Source organism: Ambystoma mexicanum, chromosome 6p (genome assembly GCF_040938575.1).
Source record: "Ambystoma mexicanum isolate Mex_15411 chromosome 6p, UKY_AmexF1_1, whole genome shotgun sequence".
Taxonomy (NCBI): Eukaryota; Metazoa; Chordata; class Amphibia; order Caudata; family Ambystomatidae; genus Ambystoma; species Ambystoma mexicanum.
Window position 1 is genome coordinate 293,287,077 of NC_090935.1, and position 24,654 is coordinate 293,311,730.

Here is a 24,654-nt window from a genome sequence, read left to right on the forward strand (position 1 = left end):
CACGGGGAGGGGGAAAAACAGCAGAAGAAGCAGCCTCTGCACTCTTCCACACCTGTAAAACACTCCACTCCTCCTAAACAGGCAGACAAGACCAGGTCTGCTGATATTTCAAAGAGCAAATCTACTCAAGATAAATCTCCAAAACTTTCTGAGAGAGTCATTCCCAGTTCCAAAAAATGGTCCAGTGATGACATAGATAGGGTCATGTCAAGGATGTCTTCCTTGGCAGACTTTTACGATAGAAATCCCGACCATTTCCTTTCATATGATCCACAAGGGGCTACACCCTCAGGCTCTAATGATCCTATCCCCCGAGTAAGAAGCCCCGGTTTGAGACACCGATGAGGTCTACAGACTCCTTCGAGGTACAACCATACTCACGACCATACTCACTATATCAAGGAGAGACTTCCTTTGGTGAGGACCAAGATTTTGGCATGGTAGAAGAGCAAACCGGGACGGGCTACTATGGGGACGATGAGGACCAAGAAGAGGAAGAGGAAGACCCTGAAACCTACAGAGTAGATTCCCCGGTAGAAAAGGAAGCCCCGGTTACCGACTCCCCTGTCAATAACCAACCCCTCCTGAACGAGGTTCTCGCACGTGCAGCAGAACATTTTCATATTGACACCCACGGTGTCCAGGAGGAGAGGGACTTCGCCGAGGAGCTAGTAGGAGAAAGGAGGCCTGTTGCCCAGACCATCCCTATCCTCAAATCTATTCAGCGAAGAATAGACCCGTCCCTGGTAAACCCGAACCTCACCAGAGCAGTCAATCCCAGAGTTGAAAAACTTTTCAGGGCAGCCCAGTCTGACCCTCTCTATATAAGAGGACATCTGAAGCCAGACTCCCTAGTTGTCACTAACACTCGTAAGAGGACTGGAACACCCTTGTCATCGTCCGAAGCTCCTCCAGACAAGGAGAGCAAAAAACTATATGGTTTCGACAGGAAAGTAGCCTCAACGTCCGCCTATCAGGCAAGGATTGCAAACTCCACCACCCTGTTGGCCAGCTACAACTGCCATCAGTGGGAAGAAGTCGCGGCACTCATAGCCTCTGCACCGGAACCCTTAAAGGGCCAGTTAGCTCGGATTTCCGCAGAGGGTAGAGGCGTGTCTGGTTGCATTTTAAAAGCAACCTTTGACTCAGCGGACAACGCAGGCAGATTGATAGCAGACGGTACTGTTATCAAGAGACATGCATGGTTATGGCACTCTGGTTTTAAGGCAGAAACCCAGGCATCATTGTTGGACAAACCGGTGGAAGTCGATCTGTTGTTTGGTAAGGCGGTCGAAGACGCACTGAAGAATGCCAAGGACGAATACGAGACACTCAAGTCCCTTGGCCAGTTAACCACTAGACCCCCTAACCAGAGAGGGAATAGTAATTTTCGTCGCCCACGCGGCCAAAATTCCCAGAGAGGATCTAACTATTCCCAGGGGCAGGGTACACAGTAGAACAACAGCCAACAGTCTACCCAGGGTTACAGCAGGGGTAATAGGAGAGGACGTGGTAAAGGCAGAGCAGCCCCAGCAAAGGAGGCGGCACGCCTCCACCAAAGCAGTGACGCTCAGTTCAGGGTCCCTTCTCACGCATCCCCAGTAGGGGGACGCATTTCCAACTTCACCCAGGCTTGGCAAGGGATCACATCAGACAGATGGGTGCTGTCAACAGTATCCACAGGGTACTGTATAGAACTACTGCAGCGTCCCCGGAACCATCCTCCACGACAAAGAGTACACTCTTTAGAACATCAGAAGATTCTCCTCGAGGAGATCGCCATTCTGCTAGCAAAGGACGCGATAGAACTCGTCCCGGGACACCAGGTAAACAAGGGTATTTATTCAACTTACTTCCTTGTGCCAAAAAAAGATTTGACAATGCGCCCAGTATTGGACTTACGGCCTGCCAACAAGTATGTCAAGCCCCAAAAGTTTCGTATCACTACGCTACAAGAGGTAATCCCCCTCCTAAAAAAGGGGGATTACATGGCAACCTTGGATATGAAAGATGCCTATTTTCATATTTCCATGTTCCCAGCGCACAGAAGGTACTTGCGCTTCAAGGTGGACAGTCGGCACTACCAATTCAAGGTACTGCCCTTCGGGATAGCTTCGGCACCAAGGGTATTCACCAAGGTACTGGCGGTGGCGGCTGCACACCTACGCAGGGAGGCAATCCCGGTGTACCCTTATCTGGACGACTGGCTCATAACGGGGGAAACCCCAGTAATTTGCCAGGACAAACATTCAAAGGACTATCGACCTCCTCCACGAATTAGGCTTCTCAATCAACGAGAAAAAGTCAAGCCTGGTGCCAAGCACCTCCAAACAGTTCCTAGGAGCAATCCTAGATACTCAAGAGGGGTTGACCTTTCCTTCAGAGGAAAGAATTCGGAATATACTACTGCAAATTCTGCAATATCAGTCCTGTCACCAAATAACGGTATGCAAAGCAATGCGTTTACTGGGCATGATGGCGTCATGTATTTACCTGGTCCCCCACGCGCGCCTGCGCATGCGTCCCATGCAGGAATGGTTGGCGAAACAGTGGTCTCAGGCAAGTGGTCAGTGGGACGATCTAGTGGTCGTTTCGCCAACACTAGTACAAAGCCTTCACTGGTGGACAAGAGAGAATCTTGCACAGGGAAAACCCTTTTACGATCCCGAAGTACAGGCAGTAGTCACTACCGATGCATGTCTGACGGGGTGGGGAGCTCACCATCTCCACCACACAGCTCAGGGTCTCTGGTCTCCCTCAGTGGCCAAGAACCACATCAACCTGCTAGAGCTTCTGGCAGTATTCAGAGTGCTTCAAGCGTTCGAGCCCCACCTACTAAACCTGTCAGTCCAAATCCGGACGGACAGCACAACAGCCATGTTCTACCTGAACAAGCAAGGAGGGTCTCGTTCTCCAAATCTGTCCAAGCTTGCCCAGAAAATCTGGATATGGGCACTCAGACGGAACATCTTCCTGTCATCACAACATGTTCCAGGGGAGCTCAATTCCCTAGCGGATGCTCTGAGCAGAGACTCCCTCCCAGAGGAACACGAATGGGTTCTACACAGAGAGGTCGTAGAAGATATCTTCTCTCAGTGGGGTTTCCCCACTATAGACTTATTCGCCACAAGCGAAAACAGACAATGCCCAGGATTTGCATCCAGGTTCCCCCAACCAGACTCCCAGGGGAACGCCCTGTGGATGAACTGGTTAGGGATGTTTGCGTACGCTTTTCCACCAACTCCTCTCATCAGGAAGGTGGTGAACAAGATGAACAGAGAGTCTATGAAGCTCGTCCTAGTTGCTCCCATGTGGGCAAGACAACCATGGTTCCCACACCTACGCAGGATGGCGGTGTGCGAGCCCATCAAACTTCCAGCCTGGTACAACCTACTGTCCCAGCACCAAGGTCAAACAGTGCATCAGCAACCCAACTCAATGAACCTGGCAGCATGGCTCCTGAGGTCATAGAGTTTGGACATCTCAATTTACCACAGAGGTGTATGGACATCCTAAAGGAATCTAGTAAACCAAACACAAGGCACTGTTACTTTGACAAGTGGAAGAGATTCGTTATCTGGTGCCAGAGTAGACAAATCAACCCAGTTGATTGCACTCCTTCCACTATTGTTACATACATGCTCCACCTGCTGGATGCAAGATTGGTTTTTAACTCGCTGAAAGTACACCTGGCAGCCCTGTCGGCATACACCACTTCCCATAACAAGGTCTTGTGGTGGAAAGTACCAGTAGTTAAAGCCTTCATGGAAGGAGTAAAGAGACTTCACCCTTCTATTTCGAACCCACCACCGGGGTGGGACCTTAATGTGGTGCTATCTAAGCTCATGGGGCCCCCTTTCGAGCCCATGCATAAAAGCAGTCTCACACACCTGACTTATAAAACGGCCTTCTTAGTAGCTATTACTTCTATAAGAAGGGTCAGTGAAATTCAGGCTCTGTCAGTGCAGGATCCCTTCTTTACTATCCATAAAGACAAACTGGTTTTACTCACACACCCTAGGTTCTCACTTAAGTTTATATCTAAATTCCACATAAACCAGTCCATCGAGCTTCCGGCTTTCTTCCAGGACCCTCAAAGCTTGGCTGAGGTGAAACTACACACCCTAGATGTGCGTAGGGCGGTCCTCTACTATGTAAATAAAACCAGACCGCTAAGGAAAACAGATCAACTGTTTGTCTCCGTAGTTACAGGCAGAGAGGGGGATCGCGTCTCTAAAGGTGCCATCTCGAAGTGGATTATTAACTGTATCCAGCTGTGTTACTCACTCTCTGAAAGAACTCTGCCTTTCACGCCAAGAGCCCACTCTACTAGAGGCATTGGGGCCACTCTGGCTTTCATTGCAAATGTACCCCTTGACACCATTTGCAAAGCAGCTACTTGGAGCTCTATTCACACTTTTACTCTGCATTACTGCATTGACACCCATTCCAAGGCAGATACACAAGTGGGACAAGCGGTTCTAAGACACTTATTTGCTCATGACCCTTCTCACATCCCACCTCGTTCTTCAGGTACTGCTCGCTAATCTATGCACAGCATGTGATCTAAGCAGATTCCACAAGCCTCAGAAGGGATACATTACTCACCGTAATCGTATTTCTGATGCTTGTATCTGCTTAGATTCACATGCGACCCACCCTTCCTCCCCTCTGAGAGAAGGCGCATGGTTGCTTGTAGTCTTACCTTTCTATCTATCTGCTTGGATTATCTGTACTCACGCTACTCCTCATGCTACCTCATGTCAGAAAAAATACAATCTGAGGATCCTAGACGCGTGAGGGATCTTGGGTACAGTGGACGCCACACTAGGGATAGTATTACTGGCACGCCCTGTGTCGACGCCCATTTTTCGAGTTTCGAAAAACAAACTGTAATACTCTGCAGCTTCCACTAGATGTCGGCCTATGCACAGCATGTGAATCTAAGCAGATACAAGCATCAGAAATACGATTACGGTGAGTAATGTATCCCATATATATATATATGTGTCCATGCCCCACCTGAACCCAGTCTGTTGCTTCCCTATAAGATTATTCCTGATAGCCCAATTATTGAGCTTTTGCAGCAGGAGGCTGGAAAAGATCTTACAACTAGAATCTATCATCAGCAGCATCCATCCTCAAGACCCTCCCCACAGAAGCTCTTTCCCTACCTGGAGATCATCAACCGCTCCCTAACTCGAGGCGCCTTCCCATTGACCCTAAAGATGGGATAAATCCTCACTCTACTAAACAAACCCACTCTGGACCCCGACAATCTAGGTAATTATCGCCCCATCACCCATCTTCCCTTCCTAGGTAAGATCATCGAGAAAGCAGTAGCTGCGCAACTACAGCAACACATCAACACCAACCATCTCCTCCAAACCTACCAATCCTGGCTCAGACCCAGATGCTGTACGGAGGCGGCAACCATACAGGTGATCAACAACGCCCTCAACATCCTTGATGACGGCCACCCCTGCTTCCTGGTTCTACTCGACCTGTCGGCTACTTTCGACCTAGTGGACAACCAGCGTTCCTGGACACCCTACATCAGCGCATGGGGATCAGTGGCCTAGTCCTACTCTGGTTCAAATCCTACCTCACCAACTACCAGAAGTTTGTTCAGATGGACTCCTCTATATCGCCAATGCTACCAGTCACCTGTGGAGTCTCGCAGGGTTTCATCCTCTCCCCATTGAGCTTCAATCTTTACATGTAGCCGCAGGGAGCCCTCCTAGCCACACAAAACATCCACATCCACCAATGTGCCAATGACACACAGCTATACCTCAAGATTGAGACCATCAAGGACATCCACAGTATCAAAACCTGCTTCTCTCTGATCCAGTCATGGATGTACAGTGCATACTTGAAGCTCAACCCCTCCAAGACGGAATTCCTACGCCTCACCAACAACACTGAACACCCAGACATACAGACCTGGCTATTAACCATGAACCCTGAGGGCTTCACACCAGAACTCGCCTCCTGCGCCAATTCTTTCGGGTTCCACATTGACAAACACCTCTCCTCCAAGACACACATAGCTAGGAAAACTCAGACAGCTTGGTATCAGCTCTCCCTCCTGCAGAAAGTCAAGCCCTTCCTCCCTCCGGACAGCTTTAGATCAATCGTTTATGCATTGGTCCTATCCCATCTGAATGGGGGCAGTGCCCTCCTCAAAAGTCTCCTGTCCTCCCTTGTGCCTCTGAGAAGTGTCCTACATGTGGCTACATTCCTCTTCAAGGGTCTACGCAGATGCAACCACATTACCCTGACCCTCATCGGCTCCCACTGCATGCACGGATCACCTTCAAGTCTTGCTGCATCATCTATAAGGCAGTCGCCCTCAAGTCACCCAGCTACCTCACCGAAAAGTCAGCATCTCTAGTGGACAGTGCACCACTAGAAGCCAGGACACGTGCAGACTTGAAATCTGCCTCTGCAGAAAGGAAAGGACCAGAAAATAAGCCTTCTCTGCCTATGCCCCAAGACAATGGAACCGCCTCCCCTTCCGCATAAAACTTCGCCAGCACTCTCCTACATTTCAGAAAAGAACTCAAGACCCACCTCTTTAAGGAGTCTCTCCTGCCCAATACCTAGGCCATCACGTAGCCCCTCGTGCCACCTGACTCGCTAGACACCGCCCAGCCCTCTCTCCCCCGCCACCCTGTACAGCTATACCCTTCCTCTGTGCCCCCTCTGTTTCCTACCCCCGCTGTATTGCTGTTATGATATGGCATTTGTAACGCGCCTATAAACAGGTGTTTCAAGGCGCGACGAGGCAGGGAGGGGAGGAACAAGGGGAGACAGACAACGATCCTACTAGGCCAGATGTCATTCAGATCGCGCAAGTGCAGGGGTGGGGGAGGGGGAAAAGTGCAAGGGGAAGGGGAGGGGGGAAGTGCAGTACAAGGTAAGTGGCGTAAAGTAATAAATAAATAGGGCCAGCTGGTGGCAAGTGCAAGGTAAGTGCAGAACAAGTGCTGGGAAAGGGGGGGGGCTGTAGGGATACAGAGACAGTCCCGCAGTGCAGAGGGGTTCCAGTGCATCAGTGCAAGTGGAGAGTGGCTGGGCCCAGGACCGAGGCCGTTAAGAGTGGTCCAGTTGCAGAATCAGTGCAGTTTCAGTGAAGGATATTAGCTGTTCAGCAGGGGAGAGGGAGAGAGAAAGCAGAAGCAAAGAGGAAGGTTTTGAGGTGCTTCCGGAACCGGAGATGGTTCTCCTCAAGTTTCAGGGAGGCAGGAAGGCTGTTCCAGAGGGAGGCCCCTGCCGCGGAGAGAGATCTACCCCCAGCTCGTTGCTTCGAGAAGCGGCTGACCCTGAGGGAGTTGGAGGCGGATGAGCGAAGGGCTCGGGAAGGAAGATATTTGGGAAGAGAGAGTTGAAGGTATTTAGGACCCAGGCCCCAGAAGGCCTTGTGGACAATGCAGAGGGTTTTGAACTTTATCCTTGCAGCCACTGGGAGCCAGTGTAGAGATTTCAGTCCTGGAGAGATACTGTCCCTGGGCTTGAGGCCAAGGACAAGTCTCGCAGTTCTGTTCTGGATGAGTTGCAGAGGGCGGAGAGTGGAGGCAGGCAGATTAAGATAGAGGCTGTTACAGTAATCCAGCTTCGAGAGAACCAGGGCTCGGGAGACAGTGAGCTTCTGGGGGAAGGAGAGGAAGGGAAGAATACCTCTGAGGAGGTGCAGCTGGTAGTGTGACTTCTTAGCGACGTCAGAAATATGAGGAGAGAAGGAGAGTGTGGAGTCGAAGATGACCCCAAAGTTTTTTGCCTAGCAGGGAGGGGGCCAAGGGAGGCAGGCCAGAGAGCTGCAGGGAAGGAGGGAGTGGGTGTACCGATGAGTAGAATCTCAGTCTTACTGGCATTAAGGCAGAGGTCATTGGCGGCACACCATTCCTGGATAGCAGACAGACAGTCAGAGATGAGGGAAGGAGAGGGGGAGGCTGAGGGTAACCTGAAAATGAGCTGGGTATCGTCCGCATAGCACTGGAAATTAGGGCAGAGAGCGGCGATGCGGTGGGCAAGGAGTGCCAGATACTGGTTGAACAGCCAAGGAGAGAGATTAGATCCCTGGGGGACACCACAGGTGGAGAAAAAGATGTCGGAGAGGAAGGACCCCAGTTGGACCTGGGAGGGTCGATTTGAAAGGAAAGAGGTCAGCCACGCCAGAGCCTGACCAGTGATACCCAGGTTTTCACGGAGACGGTTGAGCAGGATGGCATGGTTGCCAGTGTCAAAGGCAGAGGAGAGATCGAGCAGAATGAGAACACACAGAGTGTTGGAATCGAGGTTCAAGAGCAGGTCTTCACGGATGTTCAGGAGAGCAGTTTCCGTGCTTCTGGCAGCTCTGAAGCCAGATTGATGGTCATGAAGACTACCAACAGATTCAGCATGGAGGTTAAGCTGGGAGATGGCCAGTTTCTCCAGGAGCTTGCCCAGGAAGGGAGTGATGGAGATAGGGCGATAGTTAGCCGGGCAGGAGGGTTCGGAAGAGGGTTTCTTGAGAAGAGGGTGCACAAGGGAGTGCTTGAGGGGGGAAGGGAAGACTCCAGAGGCGAAGGAGTGGTTGCAAAAGTCAGCCAGGGCAGGAGCCAGGGAGTCGATGTGGTCCTTGATAGTTTTGGAGGAACAGGGGTGAACCTGTTTAGACGAGACTTTCATAGATCAGACTTGTCTGGAAACCTCGTCAGCAGAGAAAAGTGGAAAGGCAGAGAAAGAGGGAGAAGGGAGGAGGGGTGACTGCAGAAGGGCCAGAGGAAGAGCCGGGAAGGGAGGGAGGTGAAAGGAGGAGAGCGAGGACAGGATGTCCTGAGTTTTAGAGATGAAGTGAGAGGCCAGTGCAGTGCAGAGGGCCTGGGAGGAGACAGGAGAGGTAGAGACTGCAACAGAATTGGCCAGCTCCTTGCAGATTTTAAAGAGTTTGGCGGAGTTGTTAGATGCCGCAGAGATGCGGGCTCGGATAAGGGCTCTCTTCTTGGTGAGAACGGAGAGCCGGTACTGCCTTTGGAGCAGGCGGCAGGCCAGTTTGTCAGAGGATGAACATGAAGCACGCCATTTCCTCTCTGCAACCCTGCACTTGCGTTTTAGGGTGACGAGTTGTTACCTCTGCAAAGTCCTCAGTTATGCATCTGTATGGTTGTATACTTCTGTAAAGCACTCCGTTTCCAGAGGATAACATTACCAATACCATTTTGTGCTAAGATTGACACAAGCTCCACAGGCTTCCAGTGAAACATCAAGTCACCAATAACTCTGTGTGAAGGACTTTGTGAAGCCGTCAGGGTTCATGGTTGATAGCCAGGTCTGTATTTCTGTGATGTTGCTAAGGAGTAGGATTTTGGTCTTGGCGGAGTTAAGGTTCAAGTATGCATTGCATAGCCAAGACTTAATAAATGATGGGCAGGTTTTTACCCTGTGGATGTCCTTGATGGAGTCAATCTTGAGGTATAGCTGTGTGTCGTCAGTGTATTGGTGGATGTGGATGTTATGTGTGGCTAGGAAGGCACCAGCGGCCCCATGTATAGATTGAAGATCACTGGGGAGAGGATGGAACCGTGGGACTCCACAGGTAATGGGTGGCATTGGCGATCTACAGGAGTCCATCTGAACAAACTGTTAGTGGTTGGCGAGATAGGACTTGAACCAGCGTAAGATAAGGTCGCTGATCCCCATGCGCTGATGTAGGGTGTCCATGAGTGCCAGGTTTTCTACTATGTCTAAAGCAGCCAAGAGGTCGAGTAGAACCAGGAGGGAGTGGTGGCCATCGTCAAGGATGTCGAGGGCGTCATCGACCACCTGTATGGTTGCTGCATCTGGGTCTAAACCCAGACTGGTAGGTTTGGAGGAAATTGTTGGTGTCAATGTGTTGCTGCAATTGCACGGCTACCACTTTCTTGATGATCTAACCTAGAAAGGGAGGATGGGGGCAATTGTTACCTAGGTTGTAGGGATACAGACAGTGTTGATATCCCTAAAAAGTTAAATGTGAGCAGAGAGTATTTTAATACCAACAGAAAAAAATGGCATTAAAGAGGGCCTCTAGCTCTATAGGTTGAGGGCTCTTTTGGACACTTCAAGCAAGGGTTGTTGCCACCAAATATGCATACACCTGAATTACTTAATAAAAACCTGAAGGCTATAAAAACGATCAGATGGGAAAACATCAAGCTCATTAATGGAGAGCTAATCATGAACAGAGGAAGACCTTTGGACATCTTTCAAGCTAGCCCTGCTCTCTGAGCACTACATAGGGGTAACATTGATTACGTGGCATTTCCAGACCAAGTAATCAACCAGTCATTAGCTAATCAACCAACACATCTGGAAATATCTCTTTGCCAACTCCCAACCCAAAGATAGTACAGGACTGGTCCTGGATGGAGGCTGCAATTAAAATGTTCGAAATACTAAAAGTGGCATAAACCACCTTTAACCTGGTGCCCTTTATCCATAACCTCCTGGAATGTTTGTGGATTTAACAACATATCAAGAGCTTCCCAAGTTACTGAGTTCTTCTTGAACAAACATGTGTTGATGTTCCAAGAGCCAATAGAAGTACAATTTTTGGAGCTGGAGGGATACCAAACTTAAATGAAATGGCTAGTAGAGGAACCTCCAGGCTTTACTAGCTATATCAATTGACCAAAACATCAAGGCAACCTACCATGTAATCCCTACTGGCAACAAAAGCTTTATGCCTGTTGGGTTGACCATGGAATCTCCAAGGGTGGAATTTCCGATAATAGATCTTGGAATCCAATTAAGACATCAAGTTTCTTATTTGAAACAGCCTTGGATGAAACTATAAACAACTGGCTAGTAGCAGGCCACTCACATCACATCATTATAGGAGAAGAGTTTTAACGCTAAATGTGGTGAGGGGGCCAAAATTGAATGATATTGCAGCCACCAATTTGTCAGTCTCCTCTAGCTCAATACATCAGGGCATTGACTGGGATCATTATATGCAGGGGGTGGATTGACGGTATGCTCTCCAGAGTTTGTGTCTGATGATGTTGAGATCTTTACGTGGCATAGAGCGGTGGCCTCCTCGTGGATTCATTTGTGTATCCTTCAGTCTGAATTCCTTATGTAGCCTGCTTACTATTATTGATTTACCGTTGCGTGACCATCGAACTCTTCAATTAAGCTTATATTTGCCAGATATGTTATCTTTGGGCAGGGGTGGCCTGACCGTAAAATGGAACCTTACATCATGCACATCTTTCTTTAAAATATTAAAATATTGCAGGAAATAATTGCTATGGGAACATCACAGGCGGAAGCAATAACTTGCCTCTTCTCTGCAGCACGATGTGGTACTATATTTCTGCAGTGTCTGATAGGTTTTGGTGGAGAATGCCAAGATGGGGGGGGCCTAAAAAGCATACCCATATACATGATATTAGGGTTGTTGATGCCAAAAAACAATGTGAAAACAAGTAAGTGATCTCTCGCACGAGTAACTCTCCTTAGCAATATACAGGTTAACAAAGAAGTCCATTCAACAAAAGTATAAACATGATATCAAGACTCCAGATACAAATGCATAATGATGATAATCAGGAGATTTTAGAAAAACAAAAGAACAGTAATACATCTGAATTTTGGGCCTTTGCGAATAATAAACTGGGCTGTGCGAGAGTGAATATGTCTTGTACCCTACCTGATCATCTATGGAAGGTCTTTCTTTCTCTCAAGTATGCAAAACCAACTAAGCCCACCTAACTAGATCATAGAATAGCAGGGCTTTTAGTCCCGGGAGCGTGTCTGTGGGACACAGATAATATTGCTTGGGCAATTACAAAAGCGAAGATGTCTAGAGCCCCTGGCCCAGATGTCCTTGCTCCTGTTGTTATTAAGAGTGACCCCAAACTCTGGGTGGGTCCGCTACAAGAGCTGTTCGATTTGATCTTTGCAACTTACCTGATACCGGAGACTTGGTCTGAGTCTCTTATCCTCCCTATATATAAAAACAACGATGTTAATGACTCTTGTAACTATAGGCCAATCGCACGTTTGGATGCTTCGAGCAAATTGCATCTTTTATTTTAAGGGATCTGGACGGTTGGTTAAAGCATCTTGATGTGATTACACTCTTTCAGGTTGGAGTCAGACCCTGTACAGGCACCGCTTTAAATGCAACTATTATGGCAAATTTAAAAGCAGCCACAAAAAAAGTGCCTCTTGTAGCGCTTGTATGCAAGCATGGACATGAGCAGCGATTTTGATAGGGTAGATGGAGAAAGATTTTGAATACATTTTTTGGCTTGTGGTGTTCCATTGAAACTGATCCAATTATTGGCAGTTTTACATCAAGTGACCTCCATTACGGTAAGGCTTACGGGCGAGGGTATGGTGTCCGGACCGATTCAGACCTTTGTTGGCCTAATGCAAGTTTTTTTCCTTGTGCCTGTCCTCTTCAAAGCTTACATCTAGGATATTGGTGGTCTATGAACATCTGGTATTACCTACCGGGCCAGGCTGGGTCATTTTAAGCTTGACTCGTTGGCATTTGCTGATGATCTGATTTTCTTTGACATAACAGCTCTCATGCTACAGAGGAAAATTGACATCTTCTTTCATTATGCAACAGAAAACAATCTTTTGGTAAATGGTGAAAAATCAAAAATAGTTATTTTCACCAAGAAGTTTAGACCAAAGACCATGTTTAGGCATGTTGGAGAGCAGAGGTTGGAAAGAGTTCTTTCCATTAGATCCCTGGGATACAATTTAACTAATGGAGAGTCTGTTTCAGAGTGGAAGAATACCTTGAGAGTCAAATCCTTTTCCCTGATTTCTCAGCAAAAAAGAATATATGATCAGCTGCGTAAGTACTCACTACCTCCAGTCATCTGGTTCCATCTGGCCAAGGTGGAATCATCTATTCTTTATGGCTTGGACTTTGTTTGACTTGGGCCCGTATTTAGATACTCTACAGGGTATAATCTGGAAAGAAACCCTGGGTTTGGCGAAATCTATTCCCAATGTGGTAATCAGACACAAGTTGAGACTGATTTCGCTTCATTATAGAGGGTCCTTTGGAGGCAATTGTCATTCTATGCAAAAATAATTAGGCTGATGAACTCTGTACTTGGATTTGGGGAAAATCATGAGAGCTTAGTCCTTGCATACAGTAAATTTGTTTGGGGAGAGGATGACTGAACTCCTGGAAGCCATCCACTTGTTGGCAGAAGAACTTGTGTCGAGGCCATCTAAGATGCAGGCTAAACTATTTTTTATAACTCCCTCATCTGATAGAGGGCGCTAGTGAGCTATCCAAGATGGCAGCTCACTAAGGAGCTCAGTGCTGGACCCCCTCCAAAATCCTGAAATATTGGTGCTCTCAGCACAATAGACCGCTTGTCACTGGCGAGGAAGGTGCCATAAACCCCCAAGAAGCCCCCAAAGCCGAGTTACGGCAGATGGGGAGCCAGACGGTCCTGCTAATCGAACGTGAGAAGTGGCCCAAGTGGGAAGAGAAGAGGCAGCCCAGAGCAACAGCTGCTCTGACTTTGGAGGGCGGGCGACCCAGCTTCCTCGGTCACTGCTGCTGCGGCTTGGCCTGACCACAGTGCGCCCTAGACGGAGACAGGCGGGTGAGGCTGTGATGTGCCACGCGATCGAGGCAGCGGAGAGGAGCCCCTGGTCGCATTTGTGTGGAGGCACGGAGACTGCTGGCTGAGGCCGGGATGCGCATGGGACGGAGGCAGTTGGGAGCCCCGCCGTGCTGGTGAGAGTGCTGGCTGGAAATATATCCAGAAGCAAGACAGTCTAACGTCGCCACCGGGTGTGTGAACCAACGAAGCACATCAGGCGAGAGCAGAGCCCGCGCTCCCTGCCGCTTTCCCCAACTCAGCGGGGCCCCAGTCTGAGGAGCTCTTCAAACGGCAGGCCCACCGCGGCCCCCCCCCAGTTGCCGACCGCCATAACATTGCCCATAACTCAGCGGAACCCATCACGCTCCCTCTATGCCACTGAGTACTCAGCCCCGGCGCACCAAAAAGGAAGGAAGAAAAAAAAGTAAATAGGGAAACGGGGGGGCTCCTAGCAACGCGACCCCCCACATGCCTGAAGACCCTAATCCAATTCATCCACCCACCAGAAAGTAAAAAGCAGTGGGGAAATTTGATCACACAGCACCAAGCCACAGTTCGTTACCGGCACGTGGCCAGTCACTATCCCAGTGGTAGCCTGGATCTGCCACCCACTAGCAGTGCTGCACATCCGTAGCAAACTCCAGTGATCTCTGAGGACCCGGCACTAATCCACCACAGTCACTGCCTCCAGCGGCGCGCAGGGTCGAAGTCCTTCCCCTCCCCCCAGGCATCCGGGAGGTGACTGCTACACTTGCCCCCGGATCTCAGTGACATCAGTGGGCCCCTCCTGCCTCGAGCAGGTCCGGGTACTGGTGAGCCCTTCCCTCTATCAACACCCAGAAAAGGGCACGAATACCTGCAATTCCCTCACCACTCTCGGCGCATGGAGCAGAAGCGCATCTACCAACTTGCCCAACGTCCCCAACAGATGTCAGGCCCCGCACGCCTGGCTTGGCCATAGAGCTCGTCTAGAAGGCACGCACAGCAAGAGGCCGCCGATCCCACTCAACCAACGGTTACCGATTCCACAAAGGCGCCGGCTGATGACCCGCTCTCCACACAGCAGAGCGGCCACGCCATCCTGCCCCAAAGCCCAAAATGGGCAAAACGGACAAGTCCCAATGAAAATTGACATTTGAAACCGGCACCACTGTCATAAATCCCAAACAACTGAGCCAAATGCCGACTCAGCCCCCGGAAATGGAGCAAGTCGATGAATCCCTGCGGTCACCAACATTTGACTCTTTCATCTAAAGTAGATCTCCTGCGGCATCGTATGGACAAACAAGGCGAGAGGCTAGACTCAGTAGAACAGAGGGTCTCAGACCTCGGCGACAAGACCACATCCCTACTGTCCAGAGTCTCAACACTTGAGAAGCAAATGAAAGGAGTTGTTGACAAGAATGAAGACCTGGAAGGGCGTGCCCGCTATAACAACATCAGGTTGGTGGGCATAAGAGAACAACAAGCCCCAACGCGGACCGAACACTTTGTGGAGTCATTGTGTAAAGACATCTTTGGTGAGGCGGCATTCTCACAATTATTCGTGGTTGAACAGGCGCACAAGGTCCCTTCTAATCACCCAGCCCCGGGGGCTCCACCCCGCCCCATTATAGCAAAACTCCTAAATTTTAGAGCTGGAGATACCATCCTCAAACTGGCCAGAGAAAAGGGCGAACTACAATACGACGGGGACAAGGTCCAATTCTTTCCAGACTTCTCACCGGTAGTACAGTCCTCAAGGAGAGCCTTTGCTGGAGTAAAACGTTGACTGTTTGACAGCCAGCTCAAAAACTCTATGCTATTTCCAGCTAAATTGCGAATACTCCACGCAGAAAAGACCCAGTTCTTCACTTTCCCGGAAGAAGCCAATATTTTCCTTGACAGCATCAGCTGCGGCCCCCTACGGGACAATCCCAGACCACAGCTGCAAGATAGAGGAGGGAGAGAACCTCCATGAAGCTCAATCACCCTTATTATCACGTGGCCCTGGATAACTCAGCAAATGTTATGAAAGTACACTGATTTCAAACCTCAAAAGGGGCAACAGCTCTTTCTGGGCACTGACACCCCACGCTCAGCACAGTTCATGTTTGTTTTGTTTAACAGATTGGGGGAAGCATCGGGCAGGTTGGGGGTTGCCCGGCAGGGAGGAAAGCTGTAAAGTTGGGAAAAAAGTTCAGAAGGCTGCTACGGCCCTGGGCCCGGCCACCACCGTCCACCCACTCTCAGAATATCCACATCAGAAACTTGGGTGCTAGCCCATGCGACAATAACTGGTCATCAGTTCAATAATATCTCAGCAAAATATCTCATATCAGCATTCCATTCAGGATAATTACTTGGAACATCAGAGGAGCTAGTGCCCCTGCAAAAACCAGGAAGATCTTCCTCTATCTGAGACGGCACAAAGTCGATATCACCCTCATCCAGGAAACTCACGTAACTCGCTCCTCGGAAAACCAGTGGGCCCCGATAGGTGGGTGCCACCGCTATTACTCCTCTTATTCATCATATGCTAGATGGGTTGCAATCCTGATCAGCAAGAACATTTCCTTTAAACTGATCAAAGTCTCACGAGATACAGAAGGGAGGTCCCTGCTGCTACACGAGATCCTGGCTGGGACAGATATAGTCATGGTTAACTCCTACGGCCCAAATGTAGACGGCATCAATTATTTTGACTGGGTGATGCAGAATCTTGCAGATGTAGGACACGCCACGGTCATATGGGTGGGAGACCTCAATACTGTGCTGGATGCTGCCTCAGACAGGTCAAATACAAACAATGGGCAATGATCTAAAGCTTCCTCCCAAATCAAAGAAATTTGTGACACCTGTGACCTGGTGGATATCTGGAGGCAATCGCACCAAACCATTCACCAATTTACGTTCCATTTCTGGGTACACGGGACAAGCTCCCAGCTCGATTACCTGTTGGCGTCAAGATCCAGACAGCTAGAGTGGGGCGAGTGTCTGATCCTACCCCAGATGCTATCCGACCACTCTCCAGTCATGCTGGACGCCTTGCCAGCGAGGGGTTGCATGCGGGCCCGCTCTTGGAGATTTAAGTCAGGGGCCCTTCAAAACTCAGTATTCGCTCAAGAGCTGTCGGAAGAAATCACACGTTTCCTTGAAGCAAACCAGGAACCAGCCCCGTCACACAGTATTCTCTGGGAAACCTTGAAGTGCTACATGCGCAGAGTCTGCATCACCAAAGAACTCGCTGTCTTGAAGACAATCAGGAGAGACTCCAAAACAACAAAGCTCGCCTGAAGGAATTAGAACGCGCTTTCAAAGTAACAAGAGACCAAGCTACCTGGATCTTATTAAATCGGAACTGACTGAGTTCAGAAACAATGCAGAATGCGAGAGCCGCTATCTATCAAGGCGCCATCTGATACGCCAGTACAGAGAAGGACAAAAACCTGGGGCACTCCTGGCCAGGATGCTAGCGGCAGACAGGAAACCGCCGACTATCAACTGCATCCGCAACCAACAGGGCACTCTGGTCTGTACAGAGAAAGAGATTGTTGAGGCCTTCAGAAGTTTCTTCCAGGAACTCTATAACTCTAGATCCACAGGCACCACACCACCGCAGCGCTCCAAGAATACCTGGATGACACTGAGCTGCTCTGGATATCAGATGATATGAGAGATCATCTTAACAAAGAAATCCTGGTTGAAGAAATCCATATTGTCATAAAAGAGCTACCAGGATCAAAGGCACCAGGCCCTGATGGCCTAACGGAGTTCTATAAGGCAATGGGATCCTCGCTTGCCTCTCTCCTCCTATCGGTCTTTACTAAGGCAACATCAGTCGGGTACTTGCCACCCACACTGAGGGAAGCTAATCTCATTCTCCTTCATAAGCCAGGAAAGCCCCTGAAAGACTGCACCTCTTACTGGCCAATCTCACTGATAAACATGGGCAGTAAAATCTTGGCTAAGCTCCTGACCAACAGGCTCCTTCCCCTAATGCCGGGACTGGTGCTTGCAGAGGCTGGCTTTATCCCAGGCCGGAGCACAACCTTTGGCATTCGGCGCCTCTTCGGCTTCATGGAAGCTCTGGATCCATCAGGACAGGCCTTTGCAGTTCTGTTGGATGGATAAAAGGCATTCGACTCCGTTGAATGGGCTTTCCTTTTCTCCATCCTTCGTAAAATGGGCCTCGGTACTCCCTTTATAAAGTTGGTGGCACTCCTATAACAGCACCCTAGAACCCAAGTCACTTTGGGGACCACAAAATCAGACCCCATAGAACTGAGAAGAGGCACCAGGCAGGGATGCCCCCTGTCGGCCCTATTGTTTGCCCTGGCCATGGAACCCCTCGCAGCCAACCACAAAAGCAAATTCATGGATAGAGGGATCACCATTGGACCACACAAAGTGATACTGTCCCTCTACGCGGATGACGTGGCCCTAATACTCAGCGACCCAGAGACCAATCTCAACCCAGTGATGCGCGAAGTACTTAAATTCGGCTCATTCTCAGGACTCAAAATCAACAACAGCAAAACAGTGATCTTCCCACTAACTCCCACCAGAGTAGAATTCGCTGATGACTTTCAATTTCGATTGGAAAAATCCGACATCCGGTACTTAGGAATCATAATGTCCAGGGACCGCGACGAGCTTCTCCGCGACAACTATGGCAGGGTCGTTGCATCGATCTCACAGAATATAACCCGTTAGAAGCACCTACCCCTAACACTCTGGGGGTGCGTATCCATCGTCAAGATGGTGATTCTTCCAAAATTATTGTATCTATTTGTGAATATTCCACTGCTACTACCACATCGTTTCTTCCGGCAGCTACGGGCACTTATCCTTGACCTGATCTGGGCGGGCAAGCCGGTGAGAGTAGCATACTCCACATTGATTCAACCCATTGCAAAAGGCGGTCTGGCCCTACCAGACCTGGAACGCTATTACTGGGCTGCGCAGGCACAGTTTCTGAGTCACTGGTACACGACCCAATTTATCAGACTGCACGTCCAGATAGAGAGGGCCCTTGCTACCCCCAATCTCCTGGGAGCCATGATCATGGGGGGGAACAACCGGTCCCGCCGAAAACCATGAATATAATGCTTATCACCTATGAATTCTGGAAAAGGATAGCACAGATACTCCCCACGTATGCCGGCAAAGTTTATTCCAGGAGTGCCGATAACCACTGAAACAGCGCACCACCGCCTTAAGAGCAAACTCCAAATTACACAATAGATGATTGGTTTATTGAGGACAGCTTTATGACACTCCAAGAGGTTAAAGACCGCTGCGCAGTCATTGCGCTAGACATTTTTGTGTACTTCAGACTTCATCACGCTTTCAGAGAGCAGTTTTCAATGTATCCAGCAAGACCACCCACGTGGTGGCTATTGCATGAAGTCAAACAAGCAAGCGGCGAAGGAAGATGGTCTCAACTATCAATAAACAATTACTTGTTACATCACACCAACCAAGGGCCTCTAAAGTGAGATGGGAAAAGTCCCTGGCCCACGCAATCAATCAACAATGCCGAATGGTCCTACATTCAATGGATTGCGCTGTACTCGAGGCTAAAGCTGATTCACTTCAACTATCTCCATCAGACCTACCTCACACCAAGCAAACTCCATCACTACCAGGACTCAATTTCTCCGACATGTCAGCGGTGCGGGGGCACCCCCGCCAACTTCTTGCACCTAGCCTGGGAATGTCCAACGATCAGGCAATTCTGGGACAGAGTGCTGACCATGACATCCGATATCGCTGGAGAGCCAATTACCAGTAACCCAATGATGACCATGCTAGGGTACACCCGTGAAATACAACCAGCTGCCAGGAAGCTGGTCAGCCTGCTGCTGTTCTGGCAAAACGACTAATTGTCATGTCATGGGGCCGTGGTCCTCCTCCTCTGACACAGTCTCAGTGGCTCAAGGACGTGACATACTGCCACGATGTAGAGACCGACCTTATTAAAATGCTGCCGCTCCACGCCCGACCACCAGACATCTGGAATCCATTTGTAAACTATCTCCTAATGAGACCAGACGGCTCAAACGGACATACCAATCGCAATGAGCGAAGCAAGTAACCCCGCCGATCATATGCCACAAATGCCGGCAGCACCGCAGTGACTGAGTAAAGTCATCTATGGAAAGGTGTGTTGGTGCTGAGCAGTAACCTTCTTCTGGTTCTTAACGGTTGTGTCTGTATGTTTATGTGTAAAAAAAACCAAAAATAAAGGTTTTAAAAAAAAAATAACTCCCTCATCTGCAAAAATACTGCTTCTGATGTTGACAGGCTGCAATCTCTCTACAAACAGCACATATCTGCCTCCTTATACTACAAGACTCTTTTACAAAGCTTGATTATTAAGCTTGGCAGCATGACTGTGCACTAATGGATAGTCAACTGGAATGGACTAACATTTGGAACCATAGTTCCAAAGTTACCACATCAGCAAGTCTGCTACAAACTACATTCTTTTTTCATCACAGAATTTGTATTACTCTATCACTTGTTTTCAAATGTGGTCTTTTGCAAAATGACAATTGTTGTAGCTGCTTTCAACCCTCAGGATCCTTCAAACATATATGCCCCTTGAATGTAGATACATCACATCCTTTTGGTTCAACATATAGGTAACCCTTAAAAGCATTTTTAACATACTGACTTTTGTCCTCCAGTCGTTTTTGCTGGCAGTATTATTTTAAAAGATATAATTGACAAAAAAAGCGTTTTTTATTTGACCTGTTTATTATGCTTGCTATTAAGACTATTCCATCCAACTGGAAAAAACTAGATAAGCTTTCCTATATGTTATAATGTTTGAGACATGGTTTGATCCATGTATGCCTTCTATGAATTGATAAAAATAAAACCTTTTAAACACAAAAAATAAATTAAGTGCTAAATCGTGACGGATCGATGTGTACAGAGCTTTCACATCCATAGTAGCCCATATGTATTCTTCTTGCCATCGTAGTCATCTAAATGTTCTAATTCATGCATTGTATCACGTACATATGAATTTAATTTGTACTCTACAGATCTTATAACATCATCAATGCATCGAGACATATTCCACTTACTATTGGCCTCACTTCTGGCAATTCCGGATATTCTTAGTGAACCTTGGGTAAAAAGTATGCAGTCAGGATTCTAGGTTTTTCTATGATTAGATAGGATCTTTCATCATCTGTTATCAGTGGTACACAGTGAAAATAATGAAAAATAAATAACAAATTACTTTTTCAGTGAATAAAAAAGAACTAAAACATATCGAATTTGTGGGTAAAAGTATATATGGGAGGTGGGGCAAGGGATTAAAAAGGGGGAGGGGGTTGGAGTGGGGTAATAACGCTAGGGAAATGGGAGGGGGGTTTAGGGAACCCCCCCAGAATTGAAAAGCAAAATACATTTGGTATTTCTTTATTATTTTTCATTCATAAAAAAAGTTTTTGTTATTAATAAATTAGTTTTAAACACATGAAACTGTTATCAGTCCCTTTCTATGCCATTTAAGGACAATATCTGCTAGATCGTTAACCGTATCATAAGAAAACTGTTGGTTAATCGGTCTGTGCAGTTGGCGGTATTAAGGTGTGCTGTGACCATTTTTTATATAATCTGATTTATCCATGATCATAATGTTTCCCCCTTGTCTGCTTCTTTTATTATATCATCATTGTAGTATGATAACCTTCTGATATTTTGTCAAAGCTAACCTTCTTTTGCTCCTTTCTGTGGCGTCTCGAGTCAGCATCCAAGGGTTTTTCAATGTCCCAAAAATGATGGTTACATTTGTAACTGGAATAGAAATTTAGCAAAGCATGTCTCTGTAGAGGTAATCCAGACCGGTGTTTAACTCTATATAGCGGTTCATGCAGACTTCCTTCAACTCCTAAGCTCTGTAATTATTATTGCCTCAGTTGATAATTTACCGACCTCTGAAGAATGCAAGGCAAATTGACTAGCAAGCATTTGATCTTGACATTCTTTACATGCAAGGGAAGCTCACAGTGTTAGTTTTCATCTATTTCATTGGTGAGAGGGTGCTTGTGCTACTGCACTCTAAGCTTTATCTGTTGTGAGCGAAACCTACTTTTCTCTCACAATGTTCACAGCTGTCACGTGAGAATTATATCCATACAGTTGAGGTTTTGCACGCTTCATCTGGAAGACGCATACTTTTTACTCTCTCTCGCGAAGGGGAAAACTCATATTTACTCCCTTGAAATTGCATTTACTCTCAAAGTTTAAAAATGGGGAGTAAAATACTCCCACCTCAGTCTTATCTGGATCACTAGGACCCACCCCGTCAGGACGGGGTCAGGTCCTTGACCCTGTCGCAAATGGCTACCACATTATAAATAACATCTGAACTGTTTAAACATGAACTACAGCATTAGACTCACTGACCCAAAACTGTTATGTTAGGATATTGTGAACTAATCCCCGTTGATCAGAGCAATGAACGTCAGTTGTCGAAAAATGTAATAATTAACACCTTTAATAAAATGGAAGAGTTTCATAAAATAGTATTTAGAAGAAAATATAGAACAAATACAGAAAACATTTAAAGCAGTCTCCAGATAACCAATACCCAAGTAACTACCCTGCTACATTTACATACTTGTGAAGAATAACTCAATATGATTTATTTCAGTAGCCAGAGGTGAGTGGGAAATAGCCTAGGTTCTGTTTTTGTCATGCACTATAGTCACCTGCTATTACCATCAAAGCTAGTGACCAACATAATTCTAACCAGCAGAGTTTAATGGTGAACATTTCCCTAAAACACATGCACCACACAATACACCTGTATACACTTGTGTGGAAATGCCCACCCTTTCAGATTTAGGAAACCACAGAGCCTTCAATAGTTGTGAGGTTGAGGTAGATAGGGTAAGACAGGGTTGCATCCTTGCACGCCTTCTGTTTAACCTCTATACTAACAGCCCCTCATTTTATGTTTAGATGCAGACGTACCTAAATGCGGTGGAAGAAAAAATGTCAATGTTGATCTATGCCAGTGATGCGGCTCTCTCAGCAAGAACCCTGAAGTTCCTCCATGCCTCGTTGAGGGCTATGATAAATAAATGGACAGGGACTTAAGATCAATACTTGAAAATGCTATGCAATGTGCTTTTCCAGTAAGCCCCATCAATCCAAAAGAATGATCTTAAATAATACATGCTAATCATACTGCCAAAACATTGAGCATTTGTGGATTATTTTTAATAACAGGCTTTCGTGGAATGAGAACATTAGTAGTGTAGAGTAAAGAGGAAACCAGCACCAAGCAGTCTCTTTAGATTTGCAAAGATACTTAACCAATACTTGGTCAATCACATGCTGACCGTTTTTATAGGATAAATAGCCGATCAGCTGGGTTTTAAGGCAGTGGATTATAGGGTGTCTGTAATCTGGATATGCTACAATGTGAAGAAAATGCCTTTCACGTCTTTTGGTTGTCCCTCCCTCTACGTCCACGCATTAACCATTTGGAAACAGGATGTTCCCATATTTCGGATATTCTTCTTTTAAAACCTATTTTATTTTGGCACTCTTTATGGGCAAGCCAGATTGAGAGCCTTAACCAAATTACTTGCAAGACAGCTGCTCTCTTTAGACAATTGTGATACAATCTGCTTGTTTACCAATATTAGAAAATCTTAAAGGACAGTGGGAATGGGACATTGAGAATCCCGAAAACATTACTTGAGAGTCAAATGGGTTTCGGAAACTGAAATATTGACACTGTGCAGTAACCACAGGGAAGACTTGAATTGGTCCAATCCTCAGTGAGGAGTTATCTACCTTTCTCACCTTGGCTATGTAACTTTGGTCACAAATTCTTACCCTCATATTCTTCTGATCACAGCTGGATTAAATGTGCTTCCTGTTATTAAGGCATTGATTGGTCAAAGGATGGGCCCAAGGCTTGCATTTAAAACTTTGTAAATTTGCCCACTCTATGATGATTTAAGGAAATGCTACTTGCTTGACTTCCTAAGGGGGTGTGGTATAGGACAGTGGAAACCCACTTTTTATTGTTGTTGTCTATTCCAGATGTAAAAACGGCTTTTAATTTGCGTGGTGTTTGCAAACTTCCTGAAAACACAATTATAATTTTTGGTTTTCATTTTCTAGTGTCTATTTTAGATTGAGATTATCATGGTGTTTGTTTGTAATATATGATACATTTCCATTCTCAAAGGGTTTCCGGTTTCTCCTAATTGATATGCCCCTGCTAAGGGAACAATACATCTCACAACTAAGGATTTTGGCTTTATCTGTTGTATTGTAATTGTTTTTGTGAATTGTGTTTTAGGGATTTAATTAATCTGAAATAAACTATTTTTGAATTGAAGTTGTGAGCAGCTATCCTTTAATGCAAACTTATTTAAAAACGTAGGATGTGACTACCTGATTCTTGATGAACCAACAACCACGGTAGTCTATCCCTACTTTCTTCAGATAAAATGCTTTATAAAATCTTCTATACGTACCTGTTGAATACAACAAAGCTGTTTTCTAGACCTGCATCAATTATTGCCTTGATTATTGTGATATGCTTCAATGCTCTTCAGTCATATTTGCCCTGTCAAAAAATATCCAAATCAAATATGCAGGAGTGGTTGATAGAACCAATAATTATAGTAATATAACTTCTTCCTTCATCATGTTAAATGATGAAATCAGTTGAAATAAGTTTTTCTCTCCATGACCACTGGACAATACGTGAAAAGGTAGACCATCTTCTTTCAACTTGTCTGGTTAAGCAAATTTTCAAGACAACTCAAGACATGCCTATTGGCTCTAGCGTACAACTATTACTTCCCTAGCATTCTCACTTATCCTGGTTATTCCACAATGTTGTGTAGGTTTTGTGAAAATGGTAGCTGACAGGTTCGGACATAATGAGATGTAACCTATCCTGTAAGATGACACTGAATCACTGTATCTCTTTGGTGAGGGAAAAAAAATTGTGCCCGCTTTTTTAACAATGAAACATTGATTTTCCGTAATGTGTAAAAGGACAAAGGCTTTT

General features: G+C 46.9%; 1 protein-coding gene across 4 annotated transcripts in view; it reads left to right on the top strand.

The window, feature by feature from the left end:
* WDR7 (WD repeat domain 7) overlaps nt 1–24,654 on the top strand; it is a 2,460,073-nt gene that overhangs the window by 1,292,464 nt on the left and 1,142,955 nt on the right. The window lies entirely within an intron of this gene.